This window comes from Bactrocera latifrons, unplaced genomic scaffold (genome assembly GCF_001853355.1).
Source record: "Bactrocera latifrons isolate USDA-ARS-PBARC rearing strain unplaced genomic scaffold, ASM185335v1 scaffold_13, whole genome shotgun sequence".
Classification (NCBI taxonomy): Eukaryota; Metazoa; Arthropoda; class Insecta; order Diptera; family Tephritidae; genus Bactrocera; species Bactrocera latifrons.
The window spans coordinates 2,730,593-2,747,618 of NW_017534741.1; the positions used below are offsets into that span (position 1 = coordinate 2,730,593).

The 17,026-nt window shown below is 33.6% G+C and overlaps 1 protein-coding gene, 1 long non-coding RNA gene and 1 other non-coding gene across 3 annotated transcripts in view; all 3 read right to left on the reverse strand.

Moving 5' to 3' along the window:
* The window catches only part of LOC108978912 (protein Shroom), a gene marked incomplete at its 5' end in the record, with an annotated part of 254,171 nt that overhangs the window by 60,857 nt on the left and 176,288 nt on the right, over nucleotides 1-17,026 (reverse strand). The gene's annotated exons all lie outside the window — the stretch shown is intronic.
* Nucleotides 1-17,026, reverse strand: part of LOC108978984 — a 118,039-nt gene that overhangs the window by 55,644 nt on the left and 45,369 nt on the right. The gene's annotated exons all lie outside the window — the stretch shown is intronic.
* On the reverse strand, nucleotides 15,612-15,684 carry Trnak-cuu. The gene has a single exon. It is a non-coding gene; the product is annotated as a tRNA-Lys (tRNA).

Consider the following 17,026-nt stretch of genomic DNA (forward strand, 5'->3'; position numbering starts at 1 on the left):
AATATTTTTTTATGTTTTTGGAATTAAAATTTTTTGTTTAGAATTTACTTTAAGTTGCTCTATTTTAATAAACGTTCTCTTAACTCACAGAATATAAACGAACTGTGTTATGACTTAACAGGAAGCATGGTATTGGAAAAAAGAGTCTTCATATGAAGCTCGCTTATAAGATAGCAAATCCTGTAATTGCAGAATTATTCATGGAATTAAAAAATATTTTTCTTTTTGAAGTAGAAATGTTTTTTTTTATGAACTTGCTGTGAATTTATTCAATCATACATATGAGTCATAACCCCCCACAAACACTTCTATATTTACTTCGAAAGATATGTGACTCAATACTCAGAATTTGGGGTATGTCCAATCGAAAAATTAGTTACTCGAGGAATGGTGAACATTTTGATGGAATCATGCTTAGCTAACAAAGCTTGATATTATGAAAATAGCGGATAGAATATTTTTTCGAGTCTCAGTTAGATTCCTGAATATTTCTATAAGGTTGTAACCAGGAAAAATAATCGAGTTAAAGTGGAAGTCGTAGTTAGTTCCTATGTATTGTCCAAAACGGGAAACATAATCTAGGTAAAGTCGATATTCTTGAGATCTTAACCAGGGAACGTAGGTGAGGGAGAGTAGAAGTCTCATATATTATATATAATATATAAGTTCTATATATGGTAAATACGTACGTTATCTGAACAAGGAAAACATTAAATATAGTTGGCCCGGTTCAATCGAAGATGGGTTTTATTTGAAGGTTAGGTTATAATAATGAGAAACTGATAATTACTATTCGTATATAAAGACCGGACCGACTCATAAACATAGAAATGACCGTTGTGCAAATGGAACGTGAGCAACAAAGTAGTATTAGGAGTTGAAAACTGCTGGAGTGCTATCTATGTATGCTAATTTCAGCGAAATCAGCAAAAAATTTATGAAAAGTTTTGTTTATTTTTTTTGCAAAATTTTTATTTCACCCTATTATTTATCAAAAATATATAATTATGAGATATTACGTATTAAATTTTGAAAACTTGAGTGGTTTTCTATGAAATCGTGATGTCCCCTGTTGAAACTCTATTTACATATATGCCATAAATAATCTTTAATAAAATAAAATAATAATAAAAACTTTATACTCATAAGTCATTATGTATAGAATATCTTTGTTTAATTTCTAAATTTGAAGAAGAATTTAGTTTTTAATGTAAGTTCACACCTGACAGCTGACAGATGACAGCCTGTTTAGTAGACTATAGTGCAGTGCAAGATTTGTAAATGCCTCCAAATATAATTATTAGGCAGATGTCTCTTCCAAAAAAAACAAAAAAGGGTTTTAATCGAATTCGTGAGATCAAAACTGTAAAAAATGCTTCATTTGCAATAATAAAATATTTACGTAAAACATAATCTTTGCTTAATAATTTGAGAAAGTATAGAGCACTTATTAATAAGTGAGTTTATTCAATTAAAATTGATTCCAAGACGCTGCAAAACTAATGTGTTATTAGAGAGAGATAGTTGCTCGTCATGTACTTCACTAATGACAACTGACTACTGACTAAGCTATGACAATCGGAGCAATAATAACAAGTGCGCTTATTCAATTAAAAATGGTACCAAGAAGTTGAAAACTTTGTTTTTGTAGATTTTTAGCAAAGTTTTGTGTCGTGTATTTATTTAATTTGAATACTTTTTGTTAGAAAAATATAGAAGTTGAATTTTTTTAAGTTATTTTCAATACAAAAATTGTTATTGGCACTTCATCATAGCAAAATAGGGAGGTAATATGTAGATTCAGGATTTTGAGACAACAAATAATATTTTAATATTTTTTATTAGAAACATTTTGAAGATCAATTTTTGAAAATTTTTTCAATACAAAAACTTTTATTGGCAGTTTTTTCATAAAAAAAGTAGGGATTTAATATGTAGATCCAGGCTTTTAAGACAACAGTTATAGAAATAATATTAGCGTTTTTTTTTTGGAAAATATTGGAGTTGAATTTTTGAAGATATTTCAATGCAAAAATTGTTATTGAATGCTTATCATGGCAAAGATGGATATTATAATGTAGAGTGGGACAAGTAGTAACTAAAAAAGTATCTGAGTATTACTTGTAAAAAAAGTAAATATAAATATATATTTGATAAATTTTATAAATAAAAAAATTGTTATTGGTGGCTACAAAAATGCTTTAAAGACTTATATCTAGCTAAAAATAGGTATAAAAAACAAATATAATTTTCATAATACACAATAAGTTCTTAAAAATTGCTTGAGAGTACTCAGAAAATCTTTTTTTCATCCTAAAAATATGCCACACACTTTGAATTATTTTCGAAACAGACGAGAAATTTACACCAAATTCTAAATAACCACTTGTCAACTCAATATAAAACAAAACACTCATAAACCCAAATAAAAGAAGACACCAAATATTTGTAGCAAATTACTTAGACAAACATTTAAATAGAAAATAATTCAAAATTTACGAGTATTTTTCAAATAAACAATATATTGTTTTAAAAAACAGCAACAGGTGGTGACACATGCCAACGCATAAATATAAAACTCAGCACATATACATAATAACGGCACTGTGCTGTTGGCGCCAAACACCCTAGTCAACCTCATTGCGGCTAGAAGTGGCCGGAATTCATTTAGAAGCTTACTATTAACTAAGAACGAAACCAAATTATGTGTATGCGACGCCATGAAGAGTGTTTGTATGTATAAGTGTTATATATCTGTGTGTATATAAGTGTGGGCTATGCATGTCATGGCATAAATATAACTCAAACGCGCGGCGAACTGCCGTGACCTCAAAAATGCTTTATGCTGGTGTCGCCCGAACAATTTGGGTCAATTTGGCGCCCACTGTACGCGTCGCTGCAGCTCCCAAGGAACACTAATTGCACAAACAAACGTCTCACTTTTATTGCCAATAGAAAATATGCAGAAAAAGCTTATTAACGCAGGCCGCTAATGCCTCGGTCCGCGCTGAGATATGCCAGCTAATAATTCACTTTATATTTAGTTTGAACGCCAAAAGCCATTTGCCACATGCCACATGCCACACAACAGAGGCGCACAGTGAATATGGACTTTTGGTTTATGAGTTGTATGTATACAGACAGGCAGATAGAAATGCATGTAAATTTATGAATTCTCTGACATCTATTTGAATGCGTGTGTGCATATTTATGTTAATCGCATTGGCCAAGTTATGAACAAGCGGGCGTTCTAAAAATATATCCATCCGCCTTAGAGCGGATATACAAGTGCGCACACACAAACATACTTACATACAGACATATTGGCATAGAATGTATGACTCGACGTGTGACGGATTCAAATTGAGACAAATATGCTGGTTTGTAATTCTTTGTAGAATGCGGGTACACAGCATTAGGGTGGTTACACAAAAAATAATAAAAAAATTTTAAATCAAATTTTTTTTTAGAAAGTTAGCAAAATCGGTTAAATGCAACGAAAATAATTAAAAAGAAGCTTGGCAGGTTACCATCTGTTTAATATTTCAATTGAACATTTTATTATAATTAATTAGTAGAAATATTATGAGGCGGGTTGCCACCTATTTCAAACTTAAGAGTTTTAAAATTCGGGTTTACGTACTGAATTTTTTCAGGCGTGTTGCCACCTGATTACAATAAGAATATCAAATTCAAAAGCTTTAAAATTCAAGACTTGCTGCGAAATATTAGGCGAATTGCCACCTGTTTTATATATCATTTTAAAATATTTTTGGGTTGAATATACTTCAATATGCGTATAAAACGCAAGAGCTTTAAAATGTAAAGTTTAGCGCTAAAACTCATAATTCAATATTATGACAGACTATATAATACTACGATTGTGTATCAAACTCAATAAGTTACAAATTCAAAGCTCAATGCTGACTACTGGAAGTGGGTTGCCACCTGTTTTTTTAATTCCACGATTATAATAAAGTAAAACAACAATATGGGTATCAAATTGAAAGTAATTATATTTCAAAGTCATTTTTATTTCAAATTACGCAAATAGATTCGTTGAAGTATTTTTATCAAAAAATTAAATTTTTTTTAACACATTTTGAAATTAAAATTTTCTATTCTATAATTTTTAGTTTTGAATTTTTTTTTTAACTTTTGGTCTGCTCATTAGTAAAATAAACATTTTCCACAAATTAAAATGATCATGAAAAAATTCAATTTAAATTTCCCCAAGAATATATTTTGGGCCACCCTAATAATAAAATTACTATATCTGTATTAAAGTTATTGCTTGCAATTTTTCAATTTCAGCTTTTCGAATGGTCATAAACGCAAAATATTTCAAAAATTAAATATTATTTAATATTTCATTAATTAATTTTTAGTATGGAATGCTAATAAAATGTTTAAGTTGAGCATGTAAGCTAATTTTAAAATATTTTTTTGGATATTTTCGATATTTTCAAATTTTTTTTCTTTAAATTTTTCATACATTATTCACAAATTTTAAAATTTGTTTAAATTTTCTAAAAATAGCGCTACAGGCACAAACATCTAAAATTCTATTTGCCGAAATTAATCGCATTCGTAAAATTTTTATTTCACGCAAAAATTTGTGTCAAGTGAAAAATCGCATGACACATTTTCTGAAATATGTTCTCTGTTTCTGCATTTGATTTACAGCATAATTTCTATTTGTCAGCCAGCTACGCGTGGACGTGCCACATTTGTGGATTTAGTATATTTTAGGTCACAAAGCAAATATTCTGAAATTCGGAAAAGTCACATACGACATGACAAGACAAAATACCACAACGCTATTTGCAACAAACAATGCAATTACTTTTGTGCCACACACTTGCGTACAAAGGCTGTAAAAATGTGGCAACAAAGTCATTTCTATGATATATGTACATACATATGTAATAATATGTGTCGCCCTGTCGCTGGCGGAATGTCAAATTTGTGCCTTGATGTGTTCTTAATTTGCCCGCTGTGACGCTGAAAGGGCAACTTGTCAGCCTAATGCATTCGTAGTGGTAAAACTCAAATAAATGCATAAATAAGAACAACATTAGAATCTGTATTAAAAATAAACTTTGTTTTAGCGCATCGTTGTTTGTGTAAATGTAGACATTCTTTTGCCCGAAAGACGCTGTGCCCTACATTACAAATTAATGCCGAAGAATGATGGAATTTGTGTGCGATGGCAAGTGTCGTGCGCTGAAGGAAATTAAAAGGGATAAATAGTTGAAAGCATCTGTGTCTTAGTTCGAAAAAAAACGAAGCATTGTTGTAGGGAGAACAAATATTTTCTAGTGTTTAGTGCCTAGAGGAATGTGATTTTACAAATTGGTTAAATAGTGCAGATATGTGATTTACAATAGAAGATAATATTAAGCTGATAAGAATTGTGGTTTTTCCATTAAGATTCATACATTTTTGCTTGAGCTTGAATCAGATGTTCCAGCACGTTTGCCACTCTGTTTGAGGTATCTCCAAAATATGCCTTCTAAATGCATTAACCGTCTCTCTAGGTGTCGAGAAATGGTGACCTCATAGTTTCTCTTTTACGAATGTGAATAAAAAGGGCATTCGATCCCACGTCCAGAGTATAAGGTAGATTACTCATCAAATCGATTTTTTGAGCACTCGAACATGAAGTTATTTCAATCACTGTCTGAGAGCTCGAACTATCTTGGTGAAGAGTTATAAGTCTTTATGCCGAAGAGTGAACATACAAATGTTTTTACTGTATTGAATATATGCCGGTCTTGCTAATGTCTACAGTTGCCTCAATTTTACGATAAGTCACATGACGATCTTGCAATATCAGTGCGCAGCATTAATACTTTCCGGAACAACAACTGATTTTGGACAATCTTAGTGAAATTAGTCTTGGCGTGATGTACGACTTCGATCGCATTCACCACTCCATCGATAAACACTGGTCATTGATGTAGCTTTATCGCTAAAAGTTGAACTAAATTAATCAATTCACTGTTTCTGAGTTAATCAATGACGAAAGTTGTTAAAAATAATCGCTCGAAAATGTTCAAGATTTAATTAAATTTTTTTGCCAATATGAATATTTTAAGTTACTGTAAACAATATAAACAGCTTTCGTGAGTCAAAAGATTCTGAGTAGGTATAATATGTTAATTATAGTGTTCAAGATTTAATTCCAATTTTTGGCTGAGATGCATTTTTTTGAGTTACTATAACAACACAAATAGGGATCGTAAGTCAAAAGGTTCTGGGTATGTATTACATCAAAACTGTTAAACTTAACGATAAAGTTGAAAGTTGCCAGATTTAAACACTAGGGTTGCCAAATTCCGAAATATAAAAGGCAACATTGGTAATAACCTTTGTAGTAACCTTTAAGAAACAGATCAAGAATTTTGTTAAGCGCTTTATTGCAAGAATTAAGAAGTACTTAGACGGTAAATACAATAAAATTAATCAGAAGTGAACTTTCAATTAAAAGTTGAGTTCAAAAGTATCTCTAGTTTCGAAGATCTTCACGACGCAAATAGTTGACAAACGTTTGTTGACTGTTCCAAGATTCTAGAACTCATCGAATTACCTTTTACAAACACAATTTTTTTAATTTCCAACCTAAAGTCTTCAATCTCTTAAAAAAGTATTGATTTTAAACATGAAGGACTTACTGCTGGAAAATTAAAAAAAAAGTATATATTCTATATATTCAGTTGGCTATCATTGCTGCAACCTATTTTTGAAAAGAAAATTTGTATTTAAGCATCTTTGTTGTGAACTATTTTTAGAAGCAACATTAGCATTTAATCCCTAAGGGAATGCACAAATTTTACATGCAACAAATCAAATTGTACATACTCCCCAGAATACTTTCCTAGAATTTTATTTTGGTCTGCTGTGCGTTATCCACAGAGGGATGGCGCTAATTGCGTTTCAAGGCCAAGTCGAAGCCGATACATATTTCATAAAAAATCTACGAGCGCACACACAAAGCATGCCCTGAGGGCCAAAAAAGACAGGACAAGAAAAAAGTCGCACTCCACCATTGTGCAAACAACTTGTGAACCTACTGATCATCAGCGATCGCACTTGTAATCTGCATGAGATCACTTGTGATCTGCACGATAGCCAACGATCGAACGGATCGATGGGATCGATGGCAAGCAGGATGATGAATAATTTGAATGCATTGTCAGTATTTGTCAGCAAACAAGCGTTTCCCATAATGCAAATGAGGTGCGCGCGATGCAGACGATGCGGACGCGTTGAGTGATAACTGACAGCGAAACAAAGGAAAGTGGCACTCACCACACACTCACGGTCGGGGACTTAAAGCCAGCGCGCCGAAGAATTCATGTTTTGCTTTTATTTTGCATATCATCGAGGGATTGCCACAATGTAAGACGTGCTAAAATGATCGGTGTGCCGGTGAGCGAGCGCAGATCAGTTGGTAAGCCACAAAGGCGCGCAACCAAATGCACAAACTCGTATAATTTGAAGTCTACACAAGGGATATGATAATACGAGTTGTACTTCCCGTGTTCACTTACATATGCGGTGAGCGATCGGTATGCGCATCACTTGTTATCCCGTCAGCGCTGACGTGCCATTAAACTTGTCGACATGGCACTTTTGCCGCAGCTGCGAACTCCAACGCTGCTGTTGACTGCTGTTGTACACAGCTATTATCTATTTTCGCTTTTATTGTACTTTGTTGGCCGCACAAAGTGTTCTGGGCTGGCTGTTGATCAGCGCTGATAGTCGATCGCTGATTGCATGTCACGATCAGTGCCATATTGCCTATCTTGAAATCGATCTTGTGCCGTTCTGTAGACAGTTTACTTATTCTTCAACTTATTCGCATTGCTACTTGCGTCTCATTTTCAATTTCATTTGCGATTTTCATTTCATTCAGCGAGCGATTGTGCCACTGCTGCTGCTGCTGCTGCTGTTGGCGCTCAAGGTTATCGTCGATCTGAAATCGAATTGTCATTGCATTGGCGCTCGCAGACACACACACACACATACATAAAATAAATGCAAATATATATGTGTGTGTTTATAATATAAGAACTAAGTAGTTGACCAGTTGGTAGCGTTGTATGTATCGATCGCCGCCACTTGTAATGCAAAGCTGTTGCTGCGAGACTTTACACATGTCTTTCATTCAATTTATGATATATTTACATAAAAAGACATAAAAATGTATGTAGTGAACTGCTGTGTGCCTTGCAGAGTGCCAAGAATATAAATTCATTTCGTGCGTGCTCATGTTGCACGTCCAATTTCTATATACACACACATTCGGAGTCGCATGTATAAACACACCCACACCATTTCATTTAAAATAATGATGAAATGCAAGCGTTGTAATTGTGTTGCAATTTCCTTGCATTCGTTTGTCCACGTTCTGGTGGCGCATTTAATTTCGCTGCCGCATATTTGCAAGTCATTGCATTGTTGCACCTCCCGCGGGAATCAATTTAAATTTCTTCCTCACATAAAGCGCTTTCAAATGTTCTGCGTTGCAATTTCTTTAATTTTTTCCAACTTCATCCTGCCAATTGTTTGTTAGAATGCGTTGGCTTTTGTCGTTTGGGAATGCCGCACCTTAAATGCCGATACAATGTTGCGCCTGCGCTGTGGCAAATTTGTTGCGCTCGCATACATTTTTTTGCTTCTTTAAACTCTTGCGCGGACAAAGCGCAATCAGCTAAGTTAACGCAGGCCAGCAGGCCTTTAAAAAAAAAAACAAAAAAAAAAAAAAAAAAAAAAAAAAAAAAAAAAAAAAAAAAAAAAAAAAAAAAAAATTTTTTTAAATAGTAATAATAAATAAAGTGTAAAAAAATATTATAATAACTCTTCTAATTTTTTTTTTTTGGTGTTGCCAGTATGCCACCTAAATATTGTCGTTGACAAGTGACATGCTGCACTGCACTTGATTTCTACCATAATGCCGCAAATGTGTGAAAACCCTGTCACATATGACTGTGGCATGCAAATTAGGTGCGGCTGTGTCATGAAGTGAGGCAAATAATTTGTTCAAATGTCAGTTTATTTCATGCCAAGTGATTGTAGCACCTCTCTACGGCAAATGCCTACCTTTCACATACCGCGAAGGTGACGTTCAGCCAAGTATTTTTATGACATTATTTTCATGAATAATTTATTGAAAATAATTTGGTTCTATGAGAAGAAGTTCGTTGCTATAGTAAAGGTGCCAAAATATTCGAAATATATATTAAACCTCTTTACTCGCTCATATGTATTAACAAATATTTGAGCCTATACCATCGAGCTAATTTACTACCAAACTCATTTGAATAATCTCGGTTCTCGAGTTTGCGTGAAGCTGCAGTCGTGAAGCTATCAAGATAGATCATCCCTTTCGCGGTTAAATCGGATTTTGAATGAGTTAAGTCGACGTTGTTCTCTTGCGTTACTGTACTGTACCTCAGGCTACTTTATTATCAAATTCATCTGAATAAACTCGGTTTTCGAATATGCGGAAATCGGCAAACTGCTCGCTGTGAAAGTTGTATTGAAGAAGATGAGGTAGAGGTTCTACTTTATTGTCTCCAATATCCAACTTTTGCAAGACTGAGGTTGAAACATCTCTAAAGTCATATTTAAGGCGAATCTGGTGAAATAGCCGACTTCAACAAATTTGTGGCACTGTTAAAGCGTTTTTCCGATTTTTGACAGTCTTTTCAATTATTATTCAAGCGAATTTGTCTTTTCTACGGTACCAATGATATCCGGTTGTGGATCGACCTTATAATATGATAGTCTTATATAGAATCAGGATGGAGTAGATAAGTAAAGTAGAGGCATAGATGAGTACGTGTTACGTAACAGTAAATAAGACGTCTCGTCTGATCATTGTCGGCACTCCTGTTCAAGCCTGTGTTATAAGTCACGCTGACTGTCTGAACTTGGTATTCCTGCAAAGCTACGACTGCGTAAACTGACGTTGAACAATACCAGAAGCTCCGTCACGATCGGGAATGACTTCTTCGAACGTTTAATACCGAGCGGGGTTTCAGCATAGGGGACTCTCTATCATATTACTTTTTCAACATAGGTAAGGAAGTAAAGCGTATGGGTCTGGTTGGGAACAAGGACAAGACGAAATATCTCCTGTCATCAAACAAACAATTGTTGCACTCGAGACTTGGTAGACAATTTTGTCTGCCTTGGAACCAGCATTAACAACAACAACAATATCGGTCTTGAAATACAGCTCAAAATTACTCTTGCCAGGTGCTACTTCGAACTGAGTAGACATTTGAGATGTAAAGTCCTCTCTCAACGAACAAAGACCAAACTGAACAAGTCACTCATCATCCCCGTCCTACTATATGATACAGAAGCTTGAACGTTGACAATATGTGATGAGCCAGCGTTACAAATTCTGCGGAAGATTTATAGTCGTTTGCGCATAGGCAACCGCAGTCGATGTACGAGATATACGGCGATATTGACATGGTTCAACGAATCAAGAGACAGCGGCTACTCTGGCGAGGTCACGTTGTCCAGATGGAAGAGAAGCAGAGGAAGAGGAAGACCTTCACTCTATTTGAGAGATCAGGACCTAGTTACACTTGATTTCTCGAATTGGTACCAAATGGCGAAAAGAAGAAACGACTGGCGCACTGCTGTTAACTCGGCCATAACCGCATAAGCGATGTCTACGCCAATAAGTATGAAGAAAATAATTGTTATACAATAGCTTTATCGGCAGACAAAAGTAAAACGAATTGACAAACATTTTTTATATAAGCAAATCGACACAAAATCTTCCTCCTCCGACTTATTTCATGAAGTAAATGTTAGCTCATTACCAGCGAAACAATTGAAAAGCTTTTTTGTATTTTATTTATTTATAAGACTTCATTCCTCCACAAGTACTCTGGGCATGCCACAAGTGCAGCAAATAAATTATGTTGTCGTATGCAATGCCTGCTGTGTACGAGCCCCCCCTTGGCGACACGCCACGGCGTCGCTACGCCATGAAGCGCCTGTGGTGCCGCGTAATTGACACGACAGTGGCGGTGATTTGAATTTTAAGTACGACAACGACAAATAATTTCAGAAGTAGGAGGACACGAAGCATGTTTTGCCTGCTGCTGGACTTTTGCTGATTACTTACTAACTTAAAGGGCGGTGTGTCAGAAAGTGCATAACAAAAGGAATACGTGGTTTATGGGCTATAATGACGCAAGCTTTTAAGCTAAATTTCGTGGCGCAGTGGGAATAAATATTAACAGCGCTTAAGAACAATAATTACAGCAATAATGATGAACATGTCTTTCTTTGCAAGAAGAAGAACAAAATAAAAAGAAAAACATATCAAATTTGATTTTATATGTTTTTAAGTCCACTCTGAGTCAAATATTATAGTTCCTCTTATACGTTGAAGAAATCGAAATGAGCTCCAATCTCCCCAAACCCTTAGCACACAGTAGCTAATCAAATAATTGGGTTAATTGTGCTTGAGTAGCCGAATAATCGACCACTCATTGATGGAGTGGTGAATAAAATTTGGAAATTCAGAAGCGAAAGCAAATGAAAAGCGGATGCAGAGGTAGATATATACCCTTTTTGTATAGGCGCTGTATGTATATCTACTTGTTCAAATTTTAATTGGTAATCAATGTGATTGCGACAACAAAAAAACATCATTTTTAATTATGCATAGATCACAGAAAATCGTATGTGGCACGTATATAAGCCAGCGGAAGTTGCATTATGCAATGAAACCGAACTTTCTTGCCACTTGGACTTTGCTACGTAGTCCACACACAAAATTGGGAAGAAAAAACAGTTATAACAAAAAAGCACGACAACAACAAAACATGCATTACAATAAGTACAATGAATGAGCTATCATGTCGCATGGCACTTTTCGTGCGCGCATGCGCGTATGCCACATTGTGTAGCATAGATATGCAGTGTAATGCAACTTAATTTACGATTGCACATCTATACACATAAAAAAACAAAAAACATAAATGTATACATACAAACATATCTATATATGTACCTACATACATATGTATGTACACATATGGCTATATAGTTTAAAGCTTGGCTCTTTAACCATCGATTGCATGAAAAGTCAAGTACTGTAGCATTTAAAATCCAGCGCTACACTCGCTTAGGTTTTCTATGCCAGAAAAAAGTGAAATTTCAAAAATCTGTTGCATGGATCTTAGAAATCCGCTACTCACAAAAAAAAAAAAAAAAACGCTAATCAAGTGCTTATGCCTGAGCCGTAGTGATTGCCTTCATTTCTCTTCTACTTTTTTCCAAGAGTTTTTTCTTTGCTCACTTTATTTAACTGATTTTCAATAATTATCTATCGGTGGCGAGTGGAAATGAAAGCACAATGCGTGTTTGTTGATTAGCTTGATATGCAGTCTTACTTTAAAAAAAGGAAATTAATTATGAAATTATTACAAAAGTGAAGCAAATGAAGGAAAACAAAAAATGAGAATTACAATTGTGTCAATAAAAAGATAATTTACTTTTGAAATTATAATAATATATTGCAATTGAAGTATAATTGAAGTAAGATAGGTAGTAAAATATGAAAGAGCAATGTGATCTTGGTACGGTACGAGTGAGAAAAAGCGAAATTTTTTCTGAAAGCTATGCAATATACATATAATATATGAAATAAAATTTTCTTAATAAATAAAATGTTGATATTTTTGTGTGTGTATTTTTTTTAAAGCTAGTGTCTTCATAAGTAACTGATAAAAAATAGTTTTTATTTTTAATTAAATTAATTTATTTTGTTATTATTATTTTTCATTTTTTTTTTGTTCTTTTAATTTTCTCTTTGAAAGCATTTTGAAATAAAATTTTGCATTATTTTCAATGAATTTATTTAGTTTTCAATGAAATAATTTTTACTATAAAATATATTTTTTTCTTTAAAAACATTTCTTATTTAAGATGTGTATAAGAGACAGTTTTAATTTTTTTTTGAATTTATAAATTAGATTTTATTTAATTATTTTAATTAATTACTTTTTACTTATTAGTTTTTAACTAATTTATTTATAATTAATTAACTTTAATTAAATTGAATTCTCTTCTAATACTTTCTTATAAAAAGTATGGTTTTCAAGTGTCAGTACTTTAATTTATGTGTTTGATCATCATTAAGGTAATATTGAATTTTTTGCTTAATTATTATTTTAATTAATAGTACTTTATTTTATTTTCTTTTTTAATTTTTTGGTAATTTTTTGATCATTATTATTAATTATAATAACATGCATAATATGTATATTAAAAATAATTAATTAATTTAAAAACATAATTTATCAAAAAATTACAAAAATAATTTTTAATTATTTTATTTATCATGTTTTCTTTAAATTAATTTTTTTTGCACTAAATTAAGTTACTTTTCAATAAAAAGCAATAATTTTTTGTATCGAAATATTAATTAGATTAGTTGTTTCCACTTTTTAAGGTAAAATTAAATATAACACTAATACATACATATACATATGTATTTATGTAATCTTCAAGCCCCCCGTCTTTGATTGCTGCACATTCAGCGGAAGCGCAGCTTTAGAGAAATGCGAAAAAACGCAAATAAATTTGACTTACTGTCGGCATTTTCAGCGAAGCATCAGCTTCCTCTTTCACTGTTGCCAACTCAAGCATCATTTCGTATGATCAACAAAGCGTGTAAATGTCCAAAGCAAAGATATTGTGGCAAATAGGTATTGGCTGATGTGGCCATTGAATGGCTGCTTGAAAAACCAACGAAGTGTGGCAGCAAGTGCAGTTGGCGACGGCTCACAAAAAAAACTAAAGAAAAACAACAACAATGAACCACCTTTGATGCCGCCAAATGTTAAGTTGTGTGGCAAATCACTGGCGTTGTTGTTGTTGTAGCAACATTTGCTTGCTAACAGCAAAGACGCCAGTCGCGACACTTCCTCAGCCGCGCGTGCGCATCTTGCTCTTTTCACGCTTTTGTTAAAAAGCATTGCTGTCAACTATTTAGCGCTAACGGTCGGCTATACAAACATATACATATATATACATACTTACAGTTGGAAATGCTTGTGTGGATGTATTTTCATGAAAAATATTGTATTCGAGCCGTCTCCATGTGCGTTTTGTGGCTTGAAGACGCTAAGCCAGTCGCTTTGACTCACGCTTCCTCTACTTTTTAAGCGCTTAATGCGCGTGTGTTTGTTGTGAATATTTGAAAAAGCAAATTTCTTATACTTTTCCCTGTCCGATATCATTTCTTGTTTGGTTTTTTTCACTACTTTCCGTTTGTTTTGTTTTTGTTTTTTTTTGTTATTTATCTCTCTTGGCTTAAATTTTTGTTGTTGTCATTTTCGTATAAATAAAAAGTGAAAGCACTTAATATGCATAATGCTCGTCTTTTATATGCAACAGCGCTAGTAGTAACAGCAGCAACAACAAAATGTATAATAACAATAAGAAAATAGCCAACAACAACAACAACAAATGTCCGCACCAAAACAATGCGGTAGTAATAAACGCACTAACGCCGCAGCCACCGCTGCTGTCACCTCTGTCAGCGCCGTTGCCGTCACCGGCGCTTTGTTGGCTGGAGTGTTAATCAGCAACATAAAGCTAACAATCTAACAAAAGCTGATAAGCGGCGCTGAACAATGTAAACAAAGGCAAAGAGTTTAGGTAGCTGCTTGCGGGGTAAGCAGATGACGATCTGTCTGAGTGTCTGTGGCTTGCAGCAGTTAATCAGAAATTATACAACAACAACTAATATTTTGTTAGGTGGAAAGGAAATTTGGTAATCCAAATGAATGTTTGCCGATCTCCTGAGATTTTTTTTTAGATAACTTGTTGTTGTTGCCATTTCGTCTGCCGTATGTGGACAATGAGGGGCACCACCAGCTGTCAGGTGAAATCACATATCTCGGAACCCGCTCGACCGATTTCAACCAAATTCGGTGTATAATACCTATTATTTTAAGATTCCTTTGTCATAGTGAGAAAATAGGCGAGATCGGAATATAATCACGCCTACTTTCCATATGACGCAATCTTAAATTTTATTTTATTCTTCAACTTTACAAATATGCAGTGTAAAAATCAAGAAGTAATTAATATAACGAGGTAAGAGTTTGCACGAACAGTACCGTTAGAGTATACCACTTATTACCAAGTACAACCAAAATGATTAAAGCCCTTAGGTACCGAATTTCACATATCTATAGTTGACTTTTGTAAGAAAATATTTTTTCAATGTGTGAGAACTGAAATTCTTTCCTGAAAGTATTATGTCTGTGTGTCAAAAATGGGTTGAATCGGGTCAATACTTCCCTGAGCCGTGTTTTACTTATAGCCCCCACATAACTAATATGAAGATCGGTTGATGATTGTATATAAGAAAACTTGATAAAACATTCGGAGCACAGACTAAAGTCTTTTAACTGAATGTAGTAGTGTCAAATACATAGATAGATCAATACACATAAAATCAGGTCAATACTAGCCCCTATACACCTAATATGATATCTTCTATACTGTTTTTTAAATTGTTTAACCAAATCTAATTTAAATTCCAAAAAAAATTCCTTCGCCCAACGTGGGGCTCGAACCCACGACCCTGAGATTAAGAGTCTCATGCTCTACCGACTGAGCTAGCCGGGCACTGAGATCGCTATCGCTCATAAATCAAACAAAAATTTAGCGTTATAGTGCGATATCAACAATTATTTATAAGTAGATGTGTTAACAAGCTCCTCAGCAGCAGAATACACTGGCAACTTCATTAAAAAGTAGTGATATAAGCTTGAGATATATAAATTTATACATAGCACCAACAAAATTTGAAAATCTAATTATGTACGTATTGAATGTGTAGATAAGCGCGTACGCTTGTGGGCGTTTCTGACAAACAACTGGAGAACTGATAGCTGACCACACAGTGTAGATACTCACTGATTGTCGCGGTGCCCTCCTCCTCCATCTACTCATCGATAAAGTGTGTGCGAACAAAGTATTAATATGCTGGGATTATATGTGGCATGTATACTCTAATTTTCAAATTTAAGCTCGATTATATTATATTTATCAGCATTCAATTCACATTCTCACAGTGCGCTGACTAAGCGTGCGTATTCTTTTGCGTTCGAATTTCGTTTGCGAAACCTTTTTTTCGCATTTTGCTTTCAAATTAACTTCCTTTATTGATTCATTGTCCGAAATTTTTTTGCTCTTGCTTTTTGGATTTATAGAATATTAATTGTGCGCATTTGTCATTTGCGCTTTTGTTTCTTGCTGCTTCGCTAATTAATTGATAATAAATGAAAACAATGGTCAAAGTCAATAAACTGCCTGAGACACCGTTTATGGTTCAACTAAGTAGGTCTATACATAATGAATTATTAAAATACTTTTTTTTTTTGTAAATTTTGTTGATTATATTTGGTTTTGTTTTAGTAGATTTTTGGTTAGATAGTGTGTCGATAGCGATAAAGATTAAAGTTAAAAAATAAAATGCTAAAGTTCGACGATTGTGAGAATAGATGTGGTTTACCGCTATTGATTTAGTCTTGTATTTTTTATAATTAAATTTTATAGAATATTTTTTTTTTTAAAGAAGCGTATGTATATAACTAGCGAATGACTATAATAAGTACAAAAAGCGTTCGTAAGTCATAACCGAACACAAAAATGTTAATTATATCGGTAAGATAATTTAGAAAACAGCATGCGGAGTTTTTAAATAATAAAAATCTTACTATTTATGATATTTAGTGCAACTAACTTAAATGTATATTATGTCAGTAAGCTTGCAGCTTAAACTTGTGCAGTTAGGTATGCAGTTTTCAACCTTGAATTTAATTGAATAAGTGATCGATGGCAAGGGCAGGCCAAAGACACATGACGGAGAGCCATTAAATGCAGTGAAAATATCAATGATGGGTGCAGGAAAAAAAATCGTAAAAAGAGAAAAAATAATAATAAAGAAAGAAAAAAGAATAAGAAA